Genomic DNA, 20,239 nt, shown 5'->3' on the forward strand with positions numbered 1-20,239 from the left:
CGGACCCAATCTGCTGGGAGTCCTGTGGGCTCAGTTTCAGAAGGTACCCAGAGTCCACCCATGTCTCTTGGCCACCACCGCAACCTGGGCCCCCACCATCTCTCACTTGGCCTACTGCCATAGTCCCCAGGGGTCCCGGGGCTCCCATGCTTGCCCCTACATGTCTGCTAACACCGCAGCGTGAGGGGGAGTCAGAGCGTGGGACCCCTCTGCTCAAGCCCTCCTTGGCCCCATGGTGCTAAGATCCTCTGGTCTTTCCAAGAGCCCTGGCCACAGCCTCTCCTTCCTCTCCCTTCCCTCCCTCCCCCAGCCTCTTCTTGCTCTTCTACACGTGCTGGGTGTGTCCTGCCTCCAGCCTTTTGCTGCTCCCTCCTCCTGGAGCACTGCCTGGGATATCTGCTGGGCCCTTGCCCTCACCCCATCATTCGGGTCTCTCCCAGGGTTACCTTCTCAGTAGACTTTCCCCAGCAGCCTACTTTAAATGGGCTCCTTCCCTGTTTTACTTTTCCCCTTAACACTCATCCTCTTTTTTTTTTTTTTTTAAGATTTTATTTATTTATTCATGAGAGATATATATAGAGAGAAGCAGAGACATAGGCAGAGGAAGAAGCAGGCTCCCTGCAGGGAGCCTTATGCAGGACTCGATCATGACCTGAGCTGAAGGCAGATGCTCAACCACTGAACCATTCAGGCTTCTTAACATTCATCCTCTTCTAATATATTATTTCATTTATTTATTTATCTTGTTCCTTTTCTGTCCCCTCCTGCTGAGTGTCAGTTCTACAAGGGTAGTGATTTTCTCTGGTGTGTTCCCTGCTGTGCCCTTAGCCTCTAGAACAGTGCTGGGAACATAGTAGATGCTCAATAAACATAGTGATTCTTGTTAGTACTGAGGCCTCTGGTAAGAGCAGACTCAGTTGTGGCTCAAGCTTTCTCTCTCTCTCTCTCTCTCTCTCTCTCTCTCTCTCGGGCCCCTGGGCCATCATAGAGGTGACAGGTGGTGGGATGAGTTCTGCAAGGGAAGATACACACCAGGTCTGTTCAAGGCATGGGGCAGGTGACCAATGCAGCTTTGCCTGGGACTTGGGACTTCCAGTGCTAAAACCAGTATGTCCCAAACAAACCAGGACAAGTCAGTCACCCTACCCTATGTGAGGCTGAAACTGTGCCTCCCTTCCAAAAAAAACAAAATCTCTGGGCACGGGAAGGGGAGGGGACTAACTGCATGTTTACTGGTGTGTGTACACACAGCCATGTATGCACATGTATGCAGAAGCTACATATGTGCACGGATGTGTGCAAGCATGTGTTTGTCTCTGGAGGCCACCAAGAGGGCTGGCAGCCTGGGCCTTTTCATCCTGTAGCATCCCTGAACTCCAGCCCAGAGAGGGGGCCTGGTCTGTGGTATCCCCATCTTATCTCTGCACTCACTCAGGCTTTGCCTTTAGCTCCTGCTCTCCTGACACGCTTTACTACATGCCTACTCCAGGGTCACCCTCAGCTGGGAAGCAGGTGGCCCCTCATCGGAACAGTCCTTGGCTTTTATCTGCTCTGGCTCACCCCCTGTATGGGCCTGGCCGGGATGCCGTGCTAAGTGAGCTGCCAAGCTCTCGGGGGTCTCTCTAGAATAACCTCAGGCTGCCCATCCTTGCCTAGCTGCCTGGCTTTGGGACTGGCCCCCCTGGGAGCACATTTTAGCTGGGCAACCTTGAGCGGGTCACTAAGCCTCCAACGCCTCGACTTTTCAGTCCTGGAACTAGGAGGCAGAGCACTTGCTTAGTGGGTGTTGGAAGCACTCGGTGAGGCTGTGCCCCTGAATGGTAGACCAGGGGGAGCTGAGGAGAAAGGCATTCCCGAGGGTGATGAGTGTGTTCCTGGTGCCATTATCAAAGGAGCTGCCTCTCACCCCCTCAGGACTCTCCCCAGCCCCCCATGTACCCTGGCTTTCACCATACCAACCCTGGCGCTCCCAGGCTCCAGAGGCCTGACAGAGGGACCTGACAGATCAGACACTGAGTCGGGTCCCAGACCCAGGTTCTAGTTCCTTCCTTGCCAGGCCTTGGCTGCCCCCAGGGCACAGCAGATGGGGATGGGGTCTTGACCTATCTGCTTTGCCCTTCCTCCCAGTCTGTTCATCCCCATCTGGAGCTGCCAGCTCCCTGCAGAATGCCCCAGGTGTTTGGGCTCTACCTTCACCTCAGGAAGCCCCTCTGGGACTCATAAGATATGTCCTGTGTTACTCAAATTTGCTACTTGGTTTGGGGGCCCCCAGAATCTGGGCTGTGGCAGCCTAAGGCTGAGGGCCAAGGGCCTCTGAGAGCCAGTCCCACCCAGGAAGTTTTGAGAAGGCTCTGATCCTGCCTCCTCCCTCCAAAGCCTGGAGCCTACTTCTCTCCCCCAGAACCACAGCGAACTATAGACCCACCTGCACCCAGGCAGGTTCACTGGAACAGGAGTGGTATCTTAGGTGTGTCAGGTGGGGCAGGTGAACCTCTATGGGCCTGGGACAAGCCTCAGGGGCAAGCATCTCACTGAGGGGATGTGAGGGAGAAAGAGTAGGGGGATCTACCAAAGTCCTACCTGGCATTGGCAAACACAAAACAGGAGATGGGACCCAGCCTTTGAGAAGCAGGTGCAGAACTCTCTTCCAGGAGCCCTTGTTCCTAGTTTCTGGAACAGCCACCCTTCCTTGTTCTCAGTGAAAGGCCTTCAGAACTCACACCCGGGGTATCGATCAACCTGTTCTGAATCCGTCCCCTAACTCCTCCATTCATATGAGAACAGCTCTGTGCTTGGTGCTGCAATGGTAAGATCTAGCTCCTTAACCATTCTCACAGAGCCTACACATTCTCGCAGGGAGATGATTAAGCAAAGGGAACAGACAAGACCAAACTGACAAAGGGTGGTAAACACTGGGGACACAACGAGGGGGTAAGGACTGAGACAAATGGGAGGACTGACATTACTTTTTTAAAGATTTATTTATTTATTTTATGATAGACCTAGAGAGAGAGAGGCAGAGACACAGGAGGAGGGAGAAGCAGGATCCATGCCGGGAGCCCAACGCGGGACTCGATCCCAGGACTCCAGGATCTCACCTGGGCCAAAGGCAGGTGCCAAACCGCTGAGCGACTCAGGGATCCCCCTGACATTATTTTTGAGCCCATGAAATGCCTCCCTGAGCAGCAGCACCGGAGTTGAAACATAAAGGAAAGGAAAGGAAGGAGCCAAGGAACAGAAGGAACAGCAGGTGCAAAGGCCCTGGGACAGTACCAAACTTGGTATAGATGAGGGAAGACGGGAAGGGTAGGAGATACAATCAGAAAGGTAGGAGGCAGGCTTTGTAGGGCCTTGAAAGCCTCAGTTGAATCTGGATCTAATTCTAGGTGTGGTGAGCAGCCACTGAAGAGCCCCAAGTGGGAGTAATATGATGGGATTTGGGGGGCTGCTATTAGAGCACTGATTTGGGGTGGGGCAAGAGATGGGGCAGGGTCATGGAGTCAGAGAGCAGCGGACAGAATGAGAAATGTTTAGGATGTAGAATTGGCAGGATATATGGTTGGACCAGTATGAGGGATAGGGGGAGGGAGGGTCATGGGGTGGCTCCAGAGCACAAGGGTGCAGTGAGACAGGAGGAGCCTGGGAAAGCAGGCATAGGGGCTGACAAGAGCTCCATTTAGGACACACAAAGTCTGCAGAGCCTTGCAGAGATGTTTAACTGGTGGAAGCTGGATGTGCCACCCTGGAGGTGAGAAGCACACTTGGGAGTCATGGGCACAGGGACGGTATTTAAATCTGTGGGAATGGATGAAGTCACCTGTCAAGGGAAGGGATACAGCAGGATTGAAGCCTCTGGCAACACTATTCTAGAACATAAAGGAGAAGGAATGGCCAGTGACATCAAAGGAAAGCCATGGTGTGTGGTGTGACCGAAGCCAAGGGTGTTTCAAGAAGGAGAGTGGACTTGGCTGTGAGGAGGGAGAGTTCACGTTGAGGGCTGGTTTGTAACACGGAGGTAACTGGTGATGCCAGAAAGTTCATTTCTAGGAGAAAGGTAGGGGCAGAATGCCTATTAGAGTGGGGAGAAGAGTGGATGGGAGACAGCACTGTGTCAGGACAAGTTAGGGCGTGCTAATGTAACAAGTGGCCCCAGGTCTCATTGGCTTACAAGAGAGGCTGGCTTCTCACTGAGGCGGGACAGCGGAGGCTCTGCTCAGGGATATGGGTGGAGAACACATCCTCCACCATGGACCCTGCCTGTCTCATGGCAGAGGGGGACAAAGGCCATGGCCAACTACCAGCTTTTGTTGCATGTAGCACACAGCACTTCTGCAGGTGTTTCATTGGTCAGTCAGTCACATGGCTCAGCCTGTCCTGAACCAGACAGAGAAGAATCCTGGGAGGGGGTGGGAGGGGGTGGGGGGCGTGGTGGTAGCAGGGAACAGTGTCTGGGGGCCCCGGGGGCCAGTCATTCAGAAACTTTGCTGTGGAGGGGGCAGAGAAACAGGGCAGCCCCTGCCTGGAGGGATGTAGAGTCCTGAGAGGTTGTTGTTGTTTTTAATCATTTATTTATTTATTTTTAAGATTTTATTTATTCATTCATGAGAGTCACAGAGAGAGGCAGAGAAAGAAGCAGGCTCCCCGCAGGGAGTCAGATGCAGGACTCAATCCCAGGACCCTGGGATCATGCCCTGAACTAAAGGCAAATGCTCAACCACTGAGCCACCCAGGTGCCCGGGTTGTTTGTTTGTTTGTCTCTTTGTTTTTAAAGATTTTATTTATTTATTCATGAGAGATACAGAGAAGCAGGCCCCATGCAGGGAGCCCGAGGTAGGACTCGATCCTGGGTCTCCAAGATCACACCCTGGGCTAAAGGTGGCGCTAAACCACTAAGCCACCAGGGCTGCCCCAGGTTGTTTGTTTTTTAAAGATGGAAGAAACTAGAGCTTGTTTGTGGGCATGATTTGGGAAGAGGGAGGGGGAAAGAAACTAGAGCAGTAGGAGTGGGAGGGCCAAAGAAACGGAGATCCAGAGTGCTGAAGAAACAGCTCTCCACCTGTGACGGAGGGACTCTGCAGATGACAGAATGACTTGGAATTAGTCCCCCAGGGCTCCTTTTCTCCCTGAAGTAAGAGGGCACATTAACGGAGAGCAAAGGTAGGGAGGAAGGCGGGAGTTTGAAGAGAAAGAAGACAGCATGAAGCGGGCATTCCATTTGGTGGGAAGTCAAGCTACCCCAGTCACATGAGAGGTTTGTGGGGGACAAGGAGGTAGGTGTTTCCGTGCCCACTGCCTGGGCCTCTGCCCAAGTCCTCCTCACCTCCCTGCTGCACTGCCGGGGCCATCAGCCCCTGTGAGGAGGTCGGCTCACATCACTCCCCTGCTGACAACCATGCATCAGCTCAGCAAACATCCTCTGTGCGGGGCACCATGCCAGGAGGGCTCTGGGGACAAAAGACCCAGTTCCCGGCTTCCATAAGCTGACAGTCTTCCCCAGACACCTTCAGGATAGTATGATATGGACATCCTTCCTTGAAGATGGGCAAAGCCCGTAGCCCAGACTTTGAACTAGGAGTTAATGGCCTAATTAAGCTGGGACCAGTGGTTACAAGGATAAGGGCAGTGGCAGAGCCTGTGTGGGTGGCAGCTGTGCCGGGAACATTGGAGGTCCAAGCAGGAAATGTCTGTCTTTATTTGGGGCATTGCTCCTGTTTGTGGAGCCCTCAACCCTTTGGGAGACTCTGTGGGTTACCTTTAAATTGATCTGCTTTTTTATTTAAATTAGTCAAGGCTTGGGGGCACCTGGGTGGCTCAGTGGTTGAGTGTCTGCCTTTGGCTCAGGGCATGATCCCAGGGTCCTGGGATTGAGTCCTGCATCTGACTCCCTGCAGGAGCCTGCTTCTCCCTCTGCCTGTGTCTCTGCATCTCTCTGTGTCTCTCATGAATGAATAAATAAAATCTTAAAAAAAAAATTTTTGTCAAGGCTGGTTTGTCTGTTGCTTTCAAACAAGAATCCTCACTGATTTGAGGACCCTCCAGCTGAGCACGGCTTGCAAGCCCATCCGTGGTCTGGCTCTGCTCCTCTCATTCCTGCTCTTCGCCCTCATCTCAGCTCAGAGGCTTCCTGTCCCCCTTTCCCTGTCTTCTTACGGAAACAGTTCCCCAAGTTCCCTTGGGAGGACCATCCCTTCTCCACTGCAGGTGATTCAGGAGACAGGGCTATCAATCCAGTGGCCTGGCTCAGCTAATTAAGAGTGTCTCCTAGGAATTCCAACCTGAACGTGAAGTCCAGTGACTCACTTGAGTTGTATCACTCTGGTGGGGCCATCCTGGGGCCACTGCCTACTAGTTCTTTCCACCAAGACCCCCAGAGCCACCCTGGTTCTTGCCCTTCCCAGGCCTGGGTTATTCAGCTTCTTCTCTGGGTCCCATTTTCTTTCTGCAGCGGCCCACCTAACACCCCACTTCTTGGCTGTCAGGTTCCATATTTCATTCAGCTACCAGGTAGTGCTAAGCTCTGGAGGAGCTAGCTCGACTCCTCCCCGGGGGTGGGGAGGGTGGGGAGGGTGGGTGAGGCAGGCTCTATTAGTCTACGCCACTATCAGTGATTGGTTTAGATAGGACCATGTGATTCCATTCTGACCGATGAGACACCAAGAAAATCAACTGAAGGACTTGGAGGCGGGGCAGTGCTAATCTTTCGGAAAGGGACGTAAGGAAGGGATGGATGGATGTTCCCTTTTCTCTGAGTGTGGCTGGGCGAGGATGAAATGCCTGGTGCCTGGTGCCGATCCACTATCTTTCGGCCATGAGGGGACCTAAAGGCCTAAGGGCCAAAGCCAGCTTACCAAAGACTGTAGAGCGAAGAGACGGAGAGAACCTGGATCACAATGACCAAACTTCTCCTTCTTCTTCTTCTTCTTTTTTTTTTTTTTTTTAATATTTTCTTTATTTAGGGACGCCTGGGTGGCTCAGCGGTTGAGCATCTGCCTTCGGCTGTATGAATTCATGAGAGACACACAGAGAGGCAGAGACATAGGCAGAAGCAGGCTCCCCACATAGAGCCCGATGTGGGGAATCGATACCCCGACCCCAGCATCACGCCCTGAGCGGAAGACAGACGCTCAACCCCTGAGCCGGCATCCCATAATGGCCAAATTTCTCACAGGACATAATAATTCTTGTTATGGCCATTTCGATTTGGGTTTTCAGTGACAGCCCCAAACACAACTTCCAGTGAGTTCCACTTTTGCTTGGTCAGTCAGACTAGATTTTTCTTGCTTACAACCAAAGTCTAACTTAATGTACTTGAATGACTTGGCTCAGACAGTACCGATCCAGGAAGCCTCCCCAGACCTTTCCCTCCGGGTTAGCTCCCTCCGCCCCTCACTGCTGCCTCCTCTCAAGGCCCTCTCCACTCTTAAAGTCACCTGCCTCCAACACCTGAGGTGTGGAACTGCTGGGGTGCCCAATTGGTGTATAGAGCTCATCCATACATGTGTGGAAAGTCAATGAATGAATGAATAAATGAATGAGTTAGCTGATGTAATTCTAGACAAAAGCAAAGAAACCAGGTGCTTTAGTTAGCTGAGGCAGCCTTATTGTGGGTAGATGTAGATACACGGTGATTTTTAGCAGACCGGGGCTCCTAGGTAGCTCAGTCAGTTAAGCATCTGCCTTTGGCTCAGATCATGATCCCAGGGTCCTGGGATTGAACCCCACATCAGGCTCTCTGCTCAGTGGAGAGTCTGCTCTTCTCTCTCCCTCTTTCCCTCTCCTGCTCACATTCTCTCTCAAATATAATCTTAAAAAAAATTATTTTTTAGGAGCCAGAGGCCACCAGGTACCTCATGCTTAAGAGGATAAATGAGTTTATGAGGCATTTGAGGCCTTGTCTCAAGGTCTTTTCCTTCTGACCCCTGGGCAGAGTCTTGACTGGCCACTTAAGACCCCTGCAGGGAATGCTTCAAATGTATTTGTGATGTTATGTATCTTAATCTAAGCAGTGGACCTGGGGATGTTAGTTTTATTATTCTCTATACCTTAAACATAATATATGTTGATGCATGCATTTAATATTTAATAAAAAATAAATCATGGAGGAAAAAAAAAAGACATCTTGCAGAGTCTAGCTAATAATCTCAGGTGTCCCAGGCCAGACTTGCCTCCTCCTTCCTACTATCCTGAGCCCTGAACTTTCTTCAGGGGCCTACCTCCAACCAGCAGGAATACATTACAGCTTCTGACCCCAGGCCTGGGAGCTGTGACCCAGGGAAAAGTGGCATGGGCTTTCCATGTGGTCCCTAAGCCCTATTCTCCCCCCACCCCCTATAAGGTTTTTCTTTTTTCTTTCTTTTTTTTTTTTTTTAAGGTTTTTCTTTAAAGTCATCCTTCATAGTTTTAGGTTTTGGTTTTTTTTTTTTTTTTAAGATTTTATTTATTCATGAGAGACACAGGGAGAGAAGCAGAGACATAGGCAGAGGGAAAAGCAGGCCCCTCACTGAGGTGGGAGGCCAATGTGGGACTTGATCCCAGTACCCCAGGATCATGAACTGAGCCGATGGCAGACAATCACCAAGCCACCCAGGTGCCATTTATTTTATTTTATTTTATTTAGTTTTATTTATTTTATTTTTTATACTTTTTTAAAGATTTTATTTATTTATCCATGAGAGACACAGAGAGAGAGAGAGAGAGAGGGGGGCAAAGAGACAGGCAGAGGGAGAAGCAGACTCCATGCAGAGAGCCCAATGCAGGACTCGATTCCGGGTCTCCAGGATCATGCCCTGGCCCGAAGGCAGCACTAAACCGCTGAGCCACCCGGGATACTCTATTTTATTTTTATTATTTTTATTTTTATTTTATTTTTTATTTTTTTAAAGACTTTATTTATTTATTCATGAAAGACGGAGAGAGAGAGGCAGAGACACAGGCAGAGGGAGAGGCTCCACACAGGGAGCCTGATGTGGGACTTGATCCCCAGGACCCCAGGATCATGCCCGGGGCCGAAGGCAGGCACCGAAACCGCTGAGCCACCCAGAGATCCCCCTATTTTAGTTTTAAAATAATACCTGCCAGTTGTGGAAAACATGGGAAGTAGACAAGTAAAAGGAAAAAAAATCATCACAATCCCATTACCCTGGACAACCATTGGCAGTGCCTTGCTTTGCTTTCTTTCTGTACTTCATTTATGTAGGGATATATAAAATAAAATAAAATAAAATAAAATAAAATAAAATAAAATAAAATATTTCACTTAAAGCTGGGAACCTGGGTGGCTCAGTGGTTGAGCATCTGCCTTTGGCTCAGGTCCTGATTCCAGGGTCCTGGGATGGAGTCCCACATCAGGCTCCCCGCTGGGAGTTTGCTTCTCCCTCTGCCTGTGTCTCTCATGAATAAATAAATAAAATCTTTAAAAATTTGTTTTATTTAAAGCAATAAAACTGGGATCATGCTATATATGAGCTCTGTATCCTGCGTCTTCTGCTTAACTTAGACCATTCATCCATTCAGGAGCTCCCCAGGTGCCTACATCTGTGAGGCTCTACAATAAGGCAGCTCAGCAGCCAGAGTGACCCCACCTCTCAGGAGAGTACAGTCTGAAACAGATACTTGTCAGATGGTCACATCCATATATAATCACATCCTGAAAAGAGGAGTCCATAGAGAGAATCCACGTAGATATGAGGAATGTGGGGGCTGATCCCCTTGGCAGTGGGAGTGAGAAGGCTGGGAGAGTGTGAAGATTGAAAAGAACTCCACTGGGAGGGTGGGGGTTGGGTTTCCAGCCAGAGGGAACAGCATGTGCTGAGGGCTTGGGCCAGAGGAAACACACAGTTAAGTAACAGAAGAATGATGTGGTAACAGGCATGATTTGTAGAGACTGCAGAGTATCCTTCTGTATGGACCGATAGAATTCATTTATCTGTGGAACATTTAGATTGTTTCTCATTTTTCACTGTTAGAAATCATCATGACAAAATTGGTTATATTAGTTGCCTCCTGGGAGGACTACTAGAAACTCAGGGATTAGGGAGAGGAGAACATCACTATATACCTGTCAGGAACATTTGGTTTATCATCGTGTAAATGTACTTACTGATTCTTTCAAGAGCAAGTCAAACTAAACAATGTTGGAATGAACATCTTTGTGCATGAAGTTTTGTCTGAATTTCTCAGGCTTTCTCTAAATCAGATTCATTGAAAAAAAAAATAAATAAATCAGATTCATTGAGTTCAAGTCCCCTTGTTGCAAGACGACAAATCACCTTCCAGAAAGTTTAGTTCACAGAGCCTTATTCTATACCCAGAAGATCTCCAGTCATAGGGACTTTCAGAGACCCTACTCTTCCCCGTTGCCTTCCCAACTAAGAGCTACTCAAAAGAGACAAGAGAATATGCCTCATATGGAGAGATCTCTGAGGCTGGGAAGCAAAGGAGATGAATGTGCGTTGAATTCCTCCCATGTGTTGGACTCATCCATAACTGGGGGTATCACATACACTCACTGTTCTAAAAAATTATTTTTTAAAGGTTTTATGTATTTATTCATGAGAAACAAGAGAGAGAGGCAGAGACATAGGCAGAGGGAGAAGCAGGCTCCTCCCAGGGAGCCCAGTGTAGGACTTGATCCCAGACCCCAGGATCACACCCTGATCTGAAGACGGATGCTCAACCACTAAGCCACCCAGGCGTTCCCCCCAAAAATTACTACAAAAGTATTAATATCCCCATTTTTCAGTTGAGAAAAATAAAGCTCAATTAAATATGGGGAGTCACCCAAGATAGTAGAGCTAGGATCCAAAGACCTCTCTCTCTTTTTCAAAAAGATTTATGTACGGCAGCCCGGTGGCTCAGTGGTTTAGCGCCACCTCCAGCCCAGGGCGTGATCCTGGAGACCCGGGATCGAGTCCCATGTCGGGTTCCCTGCGTGGAACCTGCTTCTCCCTCTGCCTGTGTCTCTGCCTCTCTCTTTCTCTGTGTCTCTCATGAATAAATACATAAAATCTTAAAAAAAGAGATTTATTTGAGGGGGGGGATGGGGACGGGGGGGGGTGGAGAGAAAGAGAGGGGGAGGGACAGAGGGAGAAGAAGAGGGAGAGAAGTAGACTTCCCGCTGAGCACGGAGCCCAGCTCGGGGCTCCATCCCACTACCCTGAGATCATGACTTGAGCCAAAATCAAGAGTCGGGCTCTTAATGGACTGAGCCACCCAGGTACCCCTAGACCTCTCTTTTGAGGCCACAGCTCTCTCATGGGCCCTCCTCGAGCCTCTCCCCCCGTGGCCCCCAACAGGCAGCTCCCCTACCTCCCATGAACTGTGTCCTTGCTTCTTTGCCAATAACTTCATTCCTGTCCTTGTCTTCATTATTTCTTTTCTCTCCTGATCCCTCACACTCATGAGGCTGGGGAAATGGACAAGGTAGCTGGGGAAGGAAGTGGAAATTCTGTGTAATACCATCGTCTGTATCACAAAACTTGTCTTAAGTGCCAGCCCCAGGGATTTGCTGGAGTTGGTGTGACAGAGGTGGGGCTGAAGGTCAGATTAAATTGGACTAGTAACCCCAGGGGGATACTTGAAAGGGGTTGCTAAAGAAAGCGTTTCTGGCAGGAATGGAGCGGCAGGCAGCATGTGGGCCAGCCGGCCAGGTCAAGCCTGCTTAGCGGGGCTTGGTGGTGACAGGCTTGGGTTCACACGTCCTCCCCCGGAAACCTGAAATCTTGCCTTTCCCCCCCCAATAATGAGTTGGTATAAAAATGGATCTTGAATAAAATTGTCTGGAGTTTTCAAATTTCAAACTGCATTAGTCAAAATATATCAAATTTCCATGTACTGACTTACCACCTGCTCAAAATCTGATCCTTTTTCAGCTGGAATATATTGAAATATGAATCACCTCTCCTGAGAGGAAAAAGGGAAAAGTAGCAGAGGGAAGGCCCTTTGAAAATGTGCCGGTGGGTGAACTGCAATCCTGGGCTGCTTTGAGCTCCCCTGTCTCCCCTCAACAACGGTTGCTGGGTGGTCCCAGGCCTCAGCCACTTCCCCGTGAAGCCTGATTTCTTGCTCTAACCCTGGGCTCCGGGCAGTCTGTGCCGCCCACTGCACAACATCATCATCTCAAGTCCTCCGATCGTCGGTGAGCACCAACGATGGAGGAGCATGGGTACACCAGAGACGCCAGTCCACACTCACATTGCCCAATCCAATAGTGACATCTTTGTCACTCCTTCATCCACTCACCCTCTTCACAGCGCTGGACACAGCTGGCCCTCCCTTCTGGAAATATTTTCTTCTCTTTACTTTGGAGGCAGGGCTCTCTGCCTCTTTTTCTCCTACCTGGCTGGTTGCTCTTCTTGGTCTGCTCTGCTGGCCGTTCCTCCTCGGCCTCATCTCTGCATATCCCAGTTCCCCAAGGCTCAGCCCTGGGCCCTTCTATCTTCCACGGCCACACCTATCCCTAGCATCTCTCAGGGGTGCTCAGGTTTTAAGTACCATCTCCATGGGGCGGAAGAGCAGATATGTGTCTCATTGCCACTCCCCTGACCTAGCCTCCTGACCAGCCTCGACGTGCCCTCAAGGCGTTTCCCCGCACAGGCTTCCCCATCTTAGTAACTGACAACTCCATCCTTTTGGTTGCTCAAAGTGAAAATGTAGACATCATTCCATATCTCTCTTTTCCCCCCTGTTCTTTTTCCCTTTAATCCATCAAGTCCCCCTCGCCCCCTACCCTTTAAATGGATCCCAAATCTGTCGTCCCAAGCTGCCGTCCTCCCTCCCCTGGACTGCGGCAGTGGGCTCCCTAACTGGTCTCCCTGCTTTTATTTCAGCTCCATCACCAACCGCAGCCCACACCACAGCCACAAGGATCTTCGAAAACAGTAAGAGCGATCAGGTTACTTTCCTGCTTTTGAAATCTCCCAGTGGCTTTCCATTGCACCAAACAAAATGCAAACTCCCTACCAACCCCCAGTGTCCTCCTGAGGGGCCCCCACCACCTCTCCAGCCCCACCCCAAACCCCCCATCCCTGGCTGCACTAGCCTTCCTGCATGGTCTTTTGTTTTGCTGTTTTATGGTTAAATACACATAACATAAGATGTACGGTTTTAACCATTTTAAAGTGTACAATTCTGTGGCATTTAGTACATTCCCGATGTTATGCAAACATCACCAGTATTGAGTTCTAGAACATTTGCATCATCCCAAAGAGAAATCCCATACCCATTAGCCGTCATTCCCCATCTTCACTCCTCCCAGCCACCACCACCCCGCCCCGCCCTGGCAACCATTAATCCGATTTCTGTCTCTGTGGATTTACCCAAGCTGGATATTTCATACAAACAGAGTGATATAATGTGTCTGTCCGGGAGGTTTCGAACTGCCTGTCCCTGACTGAACACTCTGCCCCAGGCCCTTGCAGGACCACCTTGTCCTTAGCATTCAGGCCTCAGCTCCAGCATCGCTCTCTGAAGCCGATGCCTCTACCAGCCCCAGTTCCTCTGGATTATTTAAGTACCCTGCTCCATTTCCGTCTTAGCACTTGACACTCATGGAGAGTATCATGTTTAATTGTTTGTTTACATGTTTATTGTCTTTTTCCCTGTCTGCTTATTCCCTGTGATGTCCCAGGACAGGACAGGCCCAGGTACCCAGGAGGTGCTCACGCTCACCAACGACTTGCGGGCTGAATGGACAAGCACGTCACCCACGCTGTGATGGAGCATCTAGAATGCTATGGTAACATGGATGGAGAAGAAAGCAGACAGTGCTGCCCCAGTGGAGTCCCAGCAGAAAGGCAACCTCCAAGGGCATTGAGGGGGAGGAGAGGACATTCTGGTGGAAGGGAACTTCACAGTCAGGTCAAAGGCCTGGAGGCAAGAGGGAGCAGTCCTGTCTGGAGGCCTATGCTGTCTTCTCTAGTTGTGATGTGTCCTCTGATTGTTTCCCGGCCTCCTGAAGAGAGGACAGAGTATGTGGCTGGGCACTGTTTGGTTGTTTTTTTTTTTAAGAATTTTTTAAAAGATTTTTACTGGGATCCCTGGGTGGCGCAGTGGTTTAGCGCCTGCCTTTGGCCCAGGGCGCGATCCTGGAGACCGGGGATCGAATCCCACGTCAGGCTCCCGGTGCATGGAGCCTGCTTCTCCCTCTGCCTGTGTCTCTGCCTCTCTCTCTCTCTCTGTGACTATCATAAATAAATAAAAATTAAAAAAAAAAAAAAAAGATTTTTACTTATTTTTTTAACGATTTATTTATTTATTTATTTGAGAGAGAGAGAGAGAGAGAGAGAGAGAGAGAGAGCAGCCCTGATGGCCCAGCGGTTTGGCGCCGCCTTCCGCCCGGGGCGTGATCCTGGAGACCGGGGATCGAGTCCCACATCGGGCTCCCTGCATGGAGCCTGCTTCTCCCTCTCCCTCTCCCTCTGCCTATGTCTCTGCCTCTCTCTCTTTCTCTGTGTCTGTCATGAATAAATAAATAAAATCTTTTTTTTTTAATTTTATTTATTCAGAGAGAGAGAGAGAGAGAGGCAGAGTCACAGGCAGAGGGAGAAGCAGGCTCCATGCAGGGAGCCCGATGTGGGACTCGATCCCGGGTCTTCAGGATCACGCCCCGGGCTGCAGGCGGCGCTAAACCACTGCGCTACTGGGGCTGCCCAAATAAATAAAATCTTTTAAAAAAAAGAGAGAGAGAGGCAGAGACATAGGCAGAGGGAGAAGCAGGCTTCATGCAGGGAGCCTGATGTGGGACTCAACCCCAGCACCCCAGAATAATGCCCTGAGCCAAAGACAGACGCTCAACAACTGAGCCACCCAGGCATCCCCAGATTTTTACTTATACATGAGAGACATAGAGAGAGAGGCAGAGACACAGACAGAGGGAGAACAGGCTCCCCGCAGGGAGCCCAATGCGGGACTTGGATGACGACCTGAAGGCAGACGCTCAACCACTGAGCTGTGCAGGTGCCCCTGGGCACGGTTTTCATACTAGATGTAAGGTAACCAGCAGGAAGGAAAGGACAGAGTCCTTTTCATTTGTTTTTCCCACCCTGCTTTCAGCATGTGTTGCACATCCCCGCAGACACAAAGGAAAACAGACTTGCTCTGAGTTTTCTGATTTGGGGGTCACCCTGCAACCAACCACCTTTATGAGAGATAGATAGGGGTGCCTGGCTGGCCCAGTCAGGACAGTGTGCGACTCTTGATCCTGGGGCGGTGAGTTTAAGCCCCACTTTGGGTATAGAAATTACTTAAAAATAAAATTTACTGGGCACCTGGTTGGCTCAGTTGTTTAGGTGTCTGCTTTCTGCTCAGGTTGTGATCCCTGGGTCCTGGGATCGAGCCCTGAGTCAGGCTCTCTGCTTGGTGGGAAGCCTCCTACTTCTCCTTATGCTGCTCTCCCTGCTTGTGCTCTCTTGTTCTCTCTGTCAGATAAATAAATAAATTTTTAATAAAATTTACTTTTTAAAATTGGGGGGGGGAGTGAGCATGAGTGGGGGAAGGGCAGAGGGAGAAGCAGGCTCTCCGCTGAACAGGGAGCCCAATGAGGCAGGGGCTCCATCCTAAGACCCCAGGATCATGACCTGAGCCGAAGGCAGACACTTTACTGACTGAGCCACCCAGGAGCCCCTAAAAATAAATCTTTAAAAGAGAGAGAGAGAGAGAGAGAGATGGGAAAGTGGGAGAGCATGATGATGTATAGTATAGAGAATTGTCAACTGTGTTTTAAGGATGGGGGCCTCTCAGGAGGGAGGCTCTAGGATGGCCCTGCAGCCCCCACACCAGCCCTCTTCATTGGCCTTATCTTTCTGGACTAAGCCACTGGACCCTCTGGATACTGGCCTGTCTGTGAGCCCTCTGTCTTATTTCTCCTGATCAAATCAGGCCTGGCTGACCCAGGCCCTGTGGCTCTGGGAGTCCTGCTGAGCTCCCAGGAGGAGAGGCTCTTCCCCAAAGCCAGGAGGTTCAAGAGGGCAAATTCAATTGTGTGCAAGGCAGGAGCCATTAACCTGTCTGTGGACTTTGGGGCCCCCACCCTGCCTTCCCTCTGTCAGCTGGCCTGTCCAGGCTACTTCTGCTAGATTCCGGCCTCCCTCCATCCCAAGGGTCCTCTACTGCCCCTGGCCTCTTCTCAGCCTCCTCTGTCCTTTTGAGCCCCATAGTTGTTGTTTTTTTTTAAGATTTTATTTATTTATTCATGAGAGACACAGAGAGAGGCAGAGACACAGGCAGAGGGAGAAGCAGGCTCCATGCAAGGAGCCCGATGTGGGACTCAATCCCGGGACTCGATGCCCTAGGCTGAAGGCAGGTGCTCAACTGCTGAGCCACCCAGGGGTCCCAAAAAGCCCCATAGTTCTCATCACTCCTGTCTCTGGGGTCAGGGTGGATTTTGAGCTGAGAAGGAAAGCAAGTCCATGATGAGCTTGCCCTCCTCAGAGGCAAGCCAGGCCTTTGGCCTTTCTTATCCCTCAAACTCCTGGGTGCAATCTGCCCTGAAAAGTCATAAATGAAAAAAAAAAAGTCATAAATGGAGAAGAGGCCTTGGAAGCAGGCTGGGACCATCTGAGCAGAGAATTCTGAGGTCTCAAATACTAGTGTGAGGCTAAGAGCTGTGCAGTAGCTGCTACTCACATGTGGCTTCCGAACACTTGGGATGTGGCTATCTCAAAGGATTAGTACAAAAAAGGATGCTTGTTGTGTTGATTACATGTTGAAATGATAATACTTTGACTATATTGGGTTAAATCAAAACGAAAATATTTTAAACGACTTCACTTGTTGCTTTTTACTTTCTTAATGTAACTACTAAAAAAATTGTAAGTACCCATTGCTCGCATTTCTATTGGAGAGAACTGCTCTTAGAGTGAGTGATGGGCATGGGCTCCAGATAGGCACATCTCCTTGGCTCCATGGACTCCTGGCCCTTTGGGGAGGGGAACAGCAGGAAGAGGGCCAGAGCAGGGGGTGGAAACCAGTCCTGACACCCACCCAAACGGTGTCACACCTGGAGGACCAGTGTAGGGTGGGCCCCAAATGGTCTTGGAGACAGGCCCTGGGAAAGAATTCAAGAGCCCCAGAAGGTGGCTCTGAGCAGAGAGAGCACACAATGCTCTCTGGGAAAGTTGGCTCTGCAGATCCCCCCGCTGGAATGCCACAGACCTGAGAAGGGAAAGAAGAGAGGGAGAAAGAGAGAAGAGAAAGAAAAACTAAAGGAAGATAGAAGAAAGGAGAGTCCAGAAAAAGAACAAGGTGCCTGTGGGTGGTATGGCTCTGGTGCTGAGACCTGATGAGGCTGCTTGAGAGGGTCTGAGCAGCCGTGTAAGGATGCCCAGGATGGGCCCAGGAGGCTGACGGAAGGTTTCTGTATGGGAACGGGGAGGGTGGTGGGGTGCTAGGAGGCTGCCCAGGGTAACATGTTCTCACTAAAACCGGGAGCCGTGGGTGGCACCATGTGGGGACAAGCCGGGGGCTAGATGGAGAAGGAGGGGCTGTCATGGGGCTGCCGGGCAGGGCAGGCTGGGGAAACTGGTCTCCTGGTGGTCTGTTCTCCATGCCTCCCAGGGGCCCTCTGAAGGGACAGCCAGTGTGTTTCCCAAAGAGGAGGGAGGCAGGTTGGGAGCACTTCGAAGGAGGTCTGGCTGACCCTCCCAAGGGCTCAGGGCAGGGTTGGCCTGGGGCATCTTCTGGTGAAGACCCCTGGCCACTCTGTGCCCCTACCCCAGGCCTCAGTAACAGGTGCCACTGTGGTGAAATGTGTGGCTTCTGTCTCCCCACTACCCCCACCTCAGAAAGGAACAACTTGCTTGCTTTTCTGCTTCAAAGCCCACAGCACCCTTTTAGGCTCTCCACTCAAGCTCTGGCTTCCTGCTACAGAACAGGGCCAGCTCAGTTTACGCAGCCAGGGTGAGGAACAAATCGGGAGCACCTCCGGAGCTAATGAATGATCTGAGCCTTCAGCTCCGGTCAGCAGTCCCCCACCAGCCTCCCTGGCCCTCTGTGATGGCTCATTATTCCAGTATTCCCAGGAGACAGGCAGAATTTTCCCCAACATTGCCTAATTATGTTCCCGCTCTATATGATACAGTGACATGTGTCCAAGCCGCACACACAATTCCCAGTAAGACAGAGCAGAGTGTTCCCAAGGAGGGTGTAAACAGGGATGTTTTCATCTTGAAGTGTGCACTCAGAACTGTTACCTGGGAAGGTGCCAGAATGACACCCTCCCCTAGGTCAAGGGCAGGCCCCACCCTGGGTGACAGATAGAACTAGCCCTGAGGCCACAGAGGGGCGGACAGAAAAGACTTCAAAGGGAAGACGGCTGGGGGCGGGGGTGGAGGGTGGGGGGGTGGGGTGGGAGATATGTGTGTGTGTGTGTGTGTATGTGTGTGTGCGCGCATTTCCTGAGAGCCTGTAACAAGGGATGGCACATGGTTCTGATCAGGAATCTCAGGAGCAGTCCGATTTAATGCAGGGCTCTCTGGGAGTGATTCCTCCCCCATGCCAAGTGGAGCCTCTCATTGTGTTCCCAGCCTGGAAGAGGCCCTGGGGTGGGGGAGGACAGGCTGTCCTCTGGGGCCCTGTGTGGTCCTGAGTCTCAGGGACCTTCCACACCCACTAACAGAGCCATAGGACACCGAGCTGGGTATGGAAGCTCCTGGAGGACAGAGCAGGCTCCTCTGCACCCTCCTGTCCCTCCAGCCCCTGTTCCATCACTCAGGATGTGAGCTGGAGCCTCTGCAGGTCCCTGGTCTCAGCTCTGTGGCTGCCTCAGCATTGTTCTATGTGGCCTTCACAGCTTCCTATCCCAGTCTCCTCCCTGGCCATTCCAAACCTTCTCCTCTCTCCTGGAATCCATACCCTTGGCCTCTGGGCGTGACCCCTCACCTTCACAGCACCTTCACACATCCAGCCTCAGAGCTAAAGCCTTAGGCTGGCTCTGGCCTGGCCCTCTCATCCTTCCCCATTCCAAGGTTTCAATTCAAATGCCTACAGGGGTCAAGCAGGAAACGGAAAGGGGCAGAGATGGGCAGGTGGCAACCCAGAAGCCAGGCCCATCCAGGCTCTAGCCACTGCTGCCCCAAGAGAAGGGAGGCCCTGGGTTATTAGATCTTTCGATTTTGCCAGAAGCTGGAAATCAGGATTTCTGCATGCATTGATTGGCAGCAAACAAAACAAGAAAAAACAAAACAAACAAACAGAAAACACTGCGTGGGCCAACACAATCCCTGCAGGCTGATCTAAACCGTGCTTTCTGACAGCTGCCTTCCTGTGTGGTGTGCCCCCTCTCCCGGAATCTTCTGCTCCCTTTCTGCCTACAGACTTGCTCAGGTCTCTCCCACTGAATGACAAACACTGCCTAACCACAATCTCCCTGCAGCTACCGCCTCCCCGATCCCAGGCAAACTACTTGAAAGGTCTGCCTGGGTGCAGTGGGCCCCCTTCCTCTCCTGTCTCTCTCTGCAACCCACCACACCTGGGACTCCACCCCTTCTCACATACAAACTCCCAGCCCAAATCCAATAGTTTCCATCCAGGCTTGCCCCCTGCTCCCGGGCACAAAGCAGACCTTCCAATCTCCGGCCAGAACCTTTGACACGGTTCTCTCCTGGGTGCACCCTAACTCGGTCTCCTGTGGATATCCCTTCTCAGCCCCAATCATGGGCCCCCACTCCCCTTCTCACTTGACCCACAGTCCTGGGGGCCACCAGGACCCAGGCAATTTCATCTTCATTTGTCACTCTCCAATCCCTCTTTAGGCACCTTCCCTGGATCTCCCAGACTCTTCCTACTCAGCGTTCATGAAACAAACATCACCCTTCAAGCCTCGCCCCCCCCCCCGTCCTGGGCCATTTTCTTGGGGATCCCTACCTTCTCAGTTTGCAAAACACCCAGACTCTGCATTCTCCTTCTCCCTGGGGTCCAATTCACCAGGTCTTACAGCTTCTGCCTCTGGCTTTCAGCCTTGCCCTGCTCTATCTTCCCCATCTGAAGAATTTTTCTTAAACTTGGCTCTGACTCTAGCACTCTAAATGTTTGTGACCCTTCTTTCAGGAGAATGTCTAACTCTTTGCCTAGTGCCCTAGGTCCTAAACCTACATTCCCCTCCCATCATGAGCCCAGTCATGTCAATGTCAGCCTGTGGCAGTTTCTCTCCTCCCAACCCACCCCCTCCTTTTTTTTTTTTTTTTTTTTAGAGAGAGAGAGAGAAAGATGGTGGGGAGGGGCAGAAGGAGAGAGAGAATTTTTT

The 20,239-nt window shown here is 51.0% G+C and overlaps 1 protein-coding gene across 2 annotated transcripts in view; it reads right to left on the reverse strand.

Moving 5' to 3' along the window:
- Positions 1-20,239, reverse strand: part of RTN4RL1 (reticulon 4 receptor like 1) — a 72,123-nt gene that overhangs the window by 8,800 nt on the left and 43,084 nt on the right. Inside the window, exon 1 of one of the 2 annotated variants that reach the window (XM_038548498.1) lies at positions 19,861-19,974. The exons of the other annotated variant lie outside the window; for it this stretch is intronic. The gene's annotated coding sequence lies outside the window, so the exon portion shown is untranslated. Of the gene's footprint in view, positions 1-19,860; positions 19,975-20,239 lie in introns of those variants that run through there. 2 annotated transcript variants of the gene reach the window in all.

The sequence above is a fragment of the Canis lupus genome, chromosome 9 (genome assembly GCF_011100685.1).
Source record: "Canis lupus familiaris isolate Mischka breed German Shepherd chromosome 9, alternate assembly UU_Cfam_GSD_1.0, whole genome shotgun sequence".
NCBI lineage: Eukaryota > Metazoa > Chordata > Mammalia > Carnivora > Canidae > Canis > Canis lupus.